At 44.9% G+C, this 9,443-nt stretch overlaps 1 pseudogene; it reads right to left on the reverse strand.

Annotated features, from left to right (window-relative positions):
• Positions 1 to 8,338: 8,338 nt before the first annotated feature.
• LOC149356509 (uncharacterized) lies at positions 8,339 to 9,199 on the reverse strand (annotated as a pseudogene).
• Between the last annotated feature and the right edge of the window lie 244 nt (positions 9,200 to 9,443).

The raw sequence follows: 9,443 nt of genomic DNA on the forward strand, positions 1-9,443 counted from the left end.
CACTGCAGGCCAGGATTCTGCAGCAGCCGCCAGCGTAAGAGGAACCGGAGGTGGCTGCTGTCTGGTCTCGCCACGGCTGCCCCGGATGGATGCGGCGAACAGGATACAGGCCCCTCCGTCGCAGCAGGCGGCAGCGAGACGATGCGCACACGACAGCAAGCCGCAGTGGCTCCACTGGATCCCCAAAATTTCCGAAACACACTCCGCATGCCTTTAATGTAGGTCACGGGAGGGGAAACGGCGTCCGCAAGGGCCTCGTGGCTCAATGCTCAACTCGCTAGCAAAACGTATCGGGCGGCTGTGCAACGCAAAGTTCGAGTGAACTAAGCGCTTTCTTGAGTTGAACGGAATGCTCAGTTCATGCGAGGTTAAAAAAACGGGTGGGCAGCAAAGTCCGCCCCCTCTCAACACCAAGGTCCGGTGGTCGTGTCACTTTTCACGTGGTGCAGGCAGCTCTGAAAAGCCTTAGGCCTCGCTACCATTGTGACGGTCGACGACCCCCAACGAAAGAAAGACCCGAAACGGATTTCGTGCGCGCAGCCGCAAGTAGACATCAGCTTTGTGGGGTGGTCCTACCCCGCTCACTGCACGAAGCAGCTTCTAAGCGGTCGGCGCCCACCGTATCGGACGGTGTCGGAGCGCCCGGTGTTGAGCTGCAATACCAGCGAGCCCGAAGCGGCACCCGTGGCCACAGGCCACCCGGCTCCCGGAGCCGCGACTCCCAGAGTCGAAAAAGAGACAGCGAGAAAATATATGCAGAAAACTCGGACCACCCACGCGGCTTCCGTACTCACTCGCTTCGGGCTCGGCAACTCCACGGGCGCTAGGCCTCGCGTGCCCTCGATGCGGACCAAGTGGTTCTCTTACTGAAGATACTCCAGAAGAGAAAAAAACATGTCAAAAAACATGCTGAGCATGTCGAAAAGTTCAAACATGCTGGAGCGCAATACATCTCGCACTCAAGAAAGCATGCCGCAGGCCCTAGCGATCAAAATTCACACTAGGCCTACCACTTGTCAAATCCGGACAAAGAGCGTTCCTCGAACCGAACACACAGTCGTCCAATGTTCCAAGAGCCGGCCCGACGTTGGGCTCCCAGATGTGGGGTTTTAAATTGGGGAGAGATAAATACGTTCTCCCCGATTAAGCGCGGCTGACGCAGTTCAAAACCGCGTGGACCCCACCCCGTGGTCGCGAGCGCTACCGAGCGCACGGCGAGCACGGCGGGCCTTGATCTTTCAAGTTCCAAGTTTATTTAAAACGCACATAGTAATACAAATACAACAAAATCAGTACAGAAGAAGGTCACATAGTACACGACTGTCGGGGGGACCTCCTAGAACAAATCAAGTGGGGTAAAATTGCAAAGAATGGAAGGCAGTGTATCAATTAGCATAAAGAAACAATCTACAAAAAATTTACAATATTATGTGTGAAAAACGCAACAAAAAGTATATACAGCAACAACTTTGAAACATAAGGCAAAGAAAATGAGACTTTAAACAAGGATTACTACTGTTTAGGCATGTGAACTACACAGGAAATTAATTAAGTACTCTTTAATGCGGTGATGAAATGAGTGAACAGTAAACGACGCTTTAATTTCACATGGCAAAGTATTCCAACAGGATATGACGGAAAATATTGTGGTAAAATTTTCCATAATTAGTCCTCACTTTAGGTAGAAGAATATTATTACGCTGTTGAAACCTAGTAGAATTAGTATTTATAAGCTGATCAGGAAAGGCATCAATATGAGCATGATGATTAATTACCTTGTAAATAATGATGGATAATTTCACAGCGAATAACTGTTGAAGTGGAAGTATGCGCAAGCGATGATAAAGTGGTAAAGAGTGTGTTAGGAATGAACTGAATGACATGAGCCTGATGGCCTGATTCTGAAGGCGCTGAAGACTTTCAATGTGAGTGAAATATGTATTTCCCCAGCAGGACAAACAGTAGCTAAGGTGACTGTGGATATATGCATAATATAATGAACGTAAGATGTGCGGTTGAAAGTATGCACGTGTTTTGATTATGATATGAATGCCGAAGGAAACCTTATGCATGAGTGATTGAACATGGAGATGAAACTTCAAGTGCTTATCTAAAGTGACCCCAAGGAATCTGAAAGATTCGGAAATATGCAGTGCATGGTTATCAAGTGATAGTGATGGTGGAATATTTATGATTCTGAGAGGAGAGTGAAATAGCATGAAAGATGTTTTTTGGGGGTTCATTTGCAGCATGTTATTTTTGCACCACTGGCTGATGTTATTTAGGTCTATGTTAAGTTTATGCTGAAGTGTGGTGGTGGATTTGTCTGAAGTGTAAATGGTTGTATCGTCCGCATATAATACGCATTTTGTGTGGTTTAGTGCGATAGGTAGATCATTAATGAATAGTAAGAACAGTAACGGTCCCAGTATTGATCCCTGCGGAACACCTTGGTTTATAGTCTGAGAGGTAGAAAAAGTGTCGTTTATAGCAGTAACTTGTGACCGATTACTTAAATAACTGCATATGAACTGAAGAGGTGGACCGGAAATACCAAAACATTCTAGCTTATGAACAAGTATGCGGTGGTTAATTGAGTCAAAAGCTTTTGTTAGATCGATGAAGATTGCTCCTACAATTGAGCCGTTATCAATGGCTTGTTTGGCATTTTCAATGAAATTTATCAGTGCTAGTTCGGTAGAATAACCCTGTCTGAAGCCAAACTGTTGAGAAGATAAAAGTTTAAATGTAGTAAGGTAGTTCATTATACGCGTGCAAAAAAGCTTCTCAATTACTTTGCTGAAAAAAGGGAGAATGAAAATGGGACGGTAATTATTGATGTAGTTACGATCACCTGCCTTAAATATTGGGATAATTTTACCAGTCTTACCAAGAAAAGAACGACACACCGGCTTACACAAATAAGGCATTTATTGCTATAACAACAATAACGCCAGCTAGCAACAAAATACACTGAGGAATCGAGGATGTCCGACTCACCAGCACGGTCACGAGAGAACGTTCGCCCACGGTAGGGCAAGAGGGAAGCTCCGAGGCCAGACGGGACGAGCTGAGGGGAACATGTCTCCACACGAGGTCGCCCGCGGCGAAGAGCGGAGCTTTGTGCGTGAACGTCCACACGCTTCCCGGTCCCGAGCAAAAAGAGACCGTTTCTCCCCGCACGCGCGCAGCAAAACGCCATCCGTGGCGCTGGTGTCGCTGCGACGCGAGCGCCCTCCCCTGTTAGTTAGAGTAACACAACTGAAAAGGGTGCGTTGCGGGGGGGCTAACCACAGTGGGGGGTGCAATGCGGGAAAGTGAACACAGGGGACGAAGGCGTCCCCACAGAGTGCGCCGTCGTTCCACGCCGTCGTCCATAGCTCACAGTTGCCGTTTCCTAGAAGGCGAACGTAGTTGCCGGTTGAAATTAGCGCTATTTGTTCAGACAAACTGTTATCATGATAAGCGCTATTTAAAATATATTTTTTAAATTAACTGCTAATTTTTAACACGAGACCGTCGCAGAAAATGAAATTTCTTTGGTAGGCAGGGATAATGCGCCTGGCTGATTTCGGAGACGCCTAGCCCTGGCAAGGAAGATGGATGGTCTCCGCTCCGGATTATCAGGAAGAAGATATTTTATCAACGCGACAAAAATGCGAAACAGGTAGCACAATGCCTCGCTCATATTCTGCGGAATCGTACGCAGGAATAACGAGAAATAGACGCCACAGGAAACAGGCGCCTCTATGTTGCTTATCTTATTGGGGGGGGGGGGGGTCTTCGCCATGGAACGGCCTATCGATGTGTAAACCGAAGTTTTGTTTTTGTTTAGCGTCTTCTCTCGGTGTGAGAGCTTCTGTTACGGCCAAGGGTGAATCCATCGCTTCGGTTCGAAGCAATAGCAGCGAAACTCTAATCGAAGCGCCCATTCTGGAGCGAAGCCTGCTTTCAAGTCATACTAGAGAGGCCTGCATAAACTTGCGGCCCTTCGCGACGATGAATAAAACCAGGCTGTGCGGATGTTGCGTTCTATATATGTGTATTTTTCTTTGTGCCTGTGCATGAGCTGCAAGTAATTGACCATTGAAGAAGTGCAAAGGGCGGTCATCGTGGTGTTGGTGGTGAAAGTTTTTATTGCGAAAGCAATACTACTTGCACTTTCACGCCTTTGCTGTGCCGCGGCGGTGACCACCATTGACCTTCATTTGACCTTGATTGCATTATATTGGATTAGATTGGATTGGATTGGACTGGATTGGATTGGATTATATTATATTAGATCACATTACATTCGATTAGATTAGATTGGATTGGAATAGTTTAGATTAGATAGGAGTGGATTGGATTGTATAACCGATGCATCACCACAAGTCTAACCACAAGCACCACCACCAGCTGAACCATGGCGTAGGTACGGATATTGCTTTCGCAATTACCGGGCTTAACCAAGCTAAGCCACAGCGAATTTTTATTTTGTGAAATAGAGTTTGGGAGCCACAGAGTGGCCCCGCTACATGGTCTGCGTCCCTAGTCCGGCACACCGCATAACGGGACCCCGTCTCTCGCCCGTTCCACCAGAGCCTTTTGGGACTCAAGCGAAGAGCAATTGAGGAGGGCAGTCTCCCATGCCTCTCTGGAAGGGGTAGGGGAAGGGGAGAGGTGGGGATTTTGAGTACATGCCCACACCATGTGGAAGATATCACAGGTCTCCCCAAAGTTCGGGCATCTCCCATCCGTGTTCGGATCGAATGTTTTAAGAATGCAGGACAGAGTAGAGTACCTGTCTGCAGGCGCCTTAAAGTTCGCTCCTCCGTCTTCTCAGCCCCTTTGCAGGGGCCGGGAAAAGGCGGTGGTTGTCGCTATAATGTGTTAATATTTCCCTGGATCGCAGCAGCGGCTGGTTAGTCTCCGAGCCAGAAGAGTTGAGGTGAGGAGCCCGGTGAGTAAGCGCTCGGGCAGCCGCGTCAGCGGCCTCATTACCTCGTAAGCCCCGGCGGCCAGGAGCCCAAAGGGCGGTGAGGAACTGTGAGCGAACCAAGAGCGCTGATTTTTGGGAATATCTGTGCGGATGTTAGATTTTGCGATAGAACTATTAGGTGAATAAGTTTAGGCCGTATGTTTGGGCATTTTTGTATACGGTTACTGTTAGTCAGCAGTCATTGAAACGCCATTAAGAATAATTTTGCCGCCGTAACACTAACAGATGAAACCTGGAGAAAAGAGGTCTGTTATCCGAGTTCCATCTCATCGTGGTGCGCAGATCGAGTAGTAGTAAAAGACCTTCATTCGAGAATATTTATTTTATTTATTTATTTAATTTATTTATTTATTTATTGTACCCTCAGGGCCAAAGACATTACAGAGGGGAGTGGGTTAACTAGGATAAAGAACAATGAATATAATACAGTGAAAACAGGTAGTACAAAATAAATTTTCTCCAGATTTAAACAAACAACATTCAAAAAGCGTAAATAACATAAAATCAATGTACATAACACAGTGGAAACAGATATAACACATGATCAACTTCTTTCAGAATAAACAATGTTAGTTAATGCGTCGTGAAAGGTTTTGTTATCTGCAATGGCTGCAATATCGGGGGAAGGCAGTTCCATTCCACAGATGTGCGAGGAAGATATGACTGAAAAGATGATTTGGTGTGGCATGTTGGGATGCCAACCTTGTGGCGGTGATCGATGCGACGTGAAATGTATTCTGGGGGTGATATGAAATAATCGTGAAGCGTAACGTGATGATATAGCTTGTGAAATAGTGTTAGGCGACCAATTTTACGGCGAGATTGTAACGGTGGGAGTGACACGTTAGATTTCATGGCTGTGATGCTTGCCGTACGGTTGTAATTTGAAAGAATGAAGCGAACGGAATTATTTTGGACTAGTTCCAAGGAATATGCAAGGTTATCATGTGTAGGGTCCCATATTGATGCTGCGTATTCTAGTTTAGGACGTATAAGTGTTTTATAGAGTATAAGCTCAAGAGATGAGGGAGCGGCTGAGAAATTGCGACGTAAGTACCCTAACATGCGGTTAGCGTTATTAATAACGTAGTCAATATGGTTAAATTTTGAGTGATATGAATACCTAGGTACTTGTATGTTTTTACCCAATCAAGAGGAGTGCCGTTAAGATAATATGAAGGAAGAGCGTTAGGTGCACGGGAAACACCCAAAGCTTTACATTTATTAATGTTTAATTCCATATTCCATGTAGTGCACCAGTCTGACACCAAATTGAGGTCTGACTGGAGAGTGTCAGTATCGTTAACGTTATTTCCCGAAATATCACACAATCGTCAGCAAAAAGGTGAATGTTGGAATATGGCAGAAGGAAGGTCATTAATATAGATTAAGAATAGGAGTGGTCCCAGGACCGATCCCTGTGGAACACCAGATAGCACGTTAGCAATCGGTGAATTAGTCTTATTAGCATGCACAAATTGCCAACGGTTAAGAAGGAAAGATTGAATCCAGTCGAAGACGTTAGGATTGAGATTAAGATGGCTCAATTTATGTAGCAGTAATTTATGACATACTTTATCAAAGGCTTTGGAAAAATCCAAGAAAATGCAGTCAGCACAAGATGAGTTGTCAAGTATGCGGTATAGCTTACCAGTAAAGGCAAGTAATTGAGTTTCACACCAGTATGTTTGACGAAAACCATGTTGCGCAGGTGTGAAAAATGAATTCTCATCGAGAAAGGTAACGACATGCTTGAAAATGATGTGTTCTAGTAATTTGCAGCATGTGCTAGTGAGCGAATTGGGACGAAAGTTTTGAGGGGAGTGCTTACCACCGGACTTGTGAAGTGGAACCACCTACCCAATTTTCCAGTCGTTAGGAAGGCTTGCTGTGTCGAGTGACTGTTGAAAACGTTTGGTTAGTATAACTGAACTATAAGCACAAGTATTTTTTAGAAATTTAGCGCTAATCGCATCAGAACCTGGTGAAGAATCATTTTTCAAAGATTCAATTAATTTGGCTATGCCAGGTGGATCGATAGTTATAGGTGACATTGTCCGGAACCTGTGGTGCTGTATGTGAGGGAGATTAACGCTTGAAATGGAGGAAAAACTTTCAACGAATGTGTTATTTAGCACGGAAGCACAAAGATCACTGGGGATAAGGTTACCGGAGGCATCTTGTAGTCTAATTAGTGGGTCGTTCTCAGGGTGTATAACGCGCCAGAATTTCTTAACACTCGTTTTCAAAATAGTTGGTAATGTTGCAGACAAAAAGGTATTCTTTGTTCCTTTAATCGCGTTGACGTAAGCGTCGGAAGCAGACTTGTATTCCGCCCATCGCGCGTTAGATGGTGAAAGCTTCGCGCGGCGGTATAAACGTTCCTTTTTGTTAGATAATCGTTTGATGTGAGAGTTGTGCCAAGGTGCTTGTGGAGTAGAGGTGACGATGCGCTTAGGGATATACTTATCAGTTAGTTCGTGAACCTTCGTTTTGAATGATATCCAGTTTTCTTCGACAGAGTAGTAGTCAGAGTTAGCAATAAAGTAATCAACAAATATGCCCAGTTCATTGTTAATAGGGGCAAAGTTGGCGCGTTTGTAATCTAGAATGATTTTTTTTTATTTTGCTCGGTTTTGGACGTGGTATATTAATGCAAAAATTGAGCAGAACGTGATCACTGATGCCTGGAAGATATGTTATATCGGTAGCTAACTCTGGATTAGTTGCTAAAATTAGATCAAGAGTGTTCGAAGCGTTATTTACTGTCCTTGTGGCTTTTGTTACTAACTGAGTTAGCGAAAACATGGTGCATAGTTCTAAGAATTCTTTAGCTTGATACGAAGGGGAATATGAAGAAGGCGGCTGAGCAGTCCATGAAATAGTTGGGAAATGAAAGTCTCCAAGTAGAAAAAGTGGTGATGAAGGAAATCGTGCGCGAACAAGACTGATAGCATCGTGAAGTTCATTATTGAATGTAGACGAATAAGAAGGAGAACGGTAACAAACGCCAATAATCAGTTTAAGATGACCTATCACTATTGACGCAAATATTAGTTCTAATTCGCTAAAGACTTGGATACATGAAGACGGAATCGCTTTAGAAATAGCAAGTAAAGCACCGCCGCCACGTTTGGCTATTCTATCGCAACGATATACCGAGTAGCGATGAGCGTTTTGGAAGATTTCGGAATCCGATACATGCGTTGGGAGCCAGGTTTCGGTTAGCGCTATAATGTCAGCTGAGCATGTGTCTATGGCAGAAGATAAAGAAGTATGCTTGTTAAGTAGGCTCCTGACGTTAGTATAAAGAACAGATATCGACGATGGCAACTGTCCACTACCCCTCGCGATTCCCTACGGTGAAGCGGAAGATCCAGCCACAGAATCCAATCTAGACGATTCGCCACGTGCCACAATTTCTTCAACAGTGTCCTTGGTAGGGTTATACATGAAGCATTTTTTATTGATATGCAGCTTGTTATAGCGTATCTTAAAAGAGCGAGGGCCAGCGTGAATATTTCCGAATTCAAAAGGTTTTTTCCGAGCCTGGCGCGTAGCCGGTGAGAAATCTTCACTGATTGCGATGTTCTCCGTTTTAAATTTGTTACGAAGGGTTAATATCTTGTCTTTCAATTTAGTGTCAGAAAATTTAGCTATGATTGGTCGACACTTCTCATCTGAAAAAATGCCCAGGCGATGTGCACGTGTAATTGGACTCGAGGGGCATACTTCGACAATCTTAGTCAAGGCTTCCAGGAGTTTAGATTCAGTGTCTGCCCAAGTTTCTTCCTCATCGGGTATACCCCTGAATATTAGATTTTCACGTCGCGATCTATCTTCGGCTTCATCAAGGCGAGACTGCAGCAAATCATTTCGAGAACGTTGGCCTTCTACAGATTTCTTTAAAGCTTAGAGCTCCTGATCCATGTCGTCGATTTTCTTTCCCTTTTCCTCGAGTTCATCAAGCCTCTTGTGCATGCCAGCTAACTTTGATTCAATGTTCTTTTGACTACTCCTAATGTCTTTAATATCAGCTGCTAATTCGGCCTGATCTTTAGAGCTTTGCAACGTACGAGAATGTACATACTTAAGCAGCTTAAACATAACTTTCATTTGATCAGACGGATTGTCTGGCAGGTTGTCTATGTCAAGGAAGCGAGTCATAGGACCCGGGTTGGATTCAATGTCGCCAGAGCGCAAAAGCAGAGAAATCATTGAAAAGCATTCACAAGCAACATCAAAGCACACCCGCGGGCACGGGAACAGAAGTAAACAGCGATCGTCGCATTTTCTAGCTTGCAAATAGTGCGTACAAACCTGCATGGTAAAGAAGCGAAGCATTGGAGGTATGCCGGTGTCACTGTTCCCGTGCCCACTGAAGGGAAAGCCAGCGTGTTGTCGCTTTAAATCCGGTGTGGGTGGTGATGCCATCGTCGATGACGCTGGATGGGTGTGGACG

The sequence above is a fragment of the Amblyomma mixtum genome, chromosome 3 (genome assembly GCF_055824585.1).
Source record: "Amblyomma mixtum isolate Tamu chromosome 3, ASM5582458v1, whole genome shotgun sequence".
Classification (NCBI taxonomy): domain Eukaryota; kingdom Metazoa; phylum Arthropoda; class Arachnida; order Ixodida; family Ixodidae; genus Amblyomma; species Amblyomma mixtum.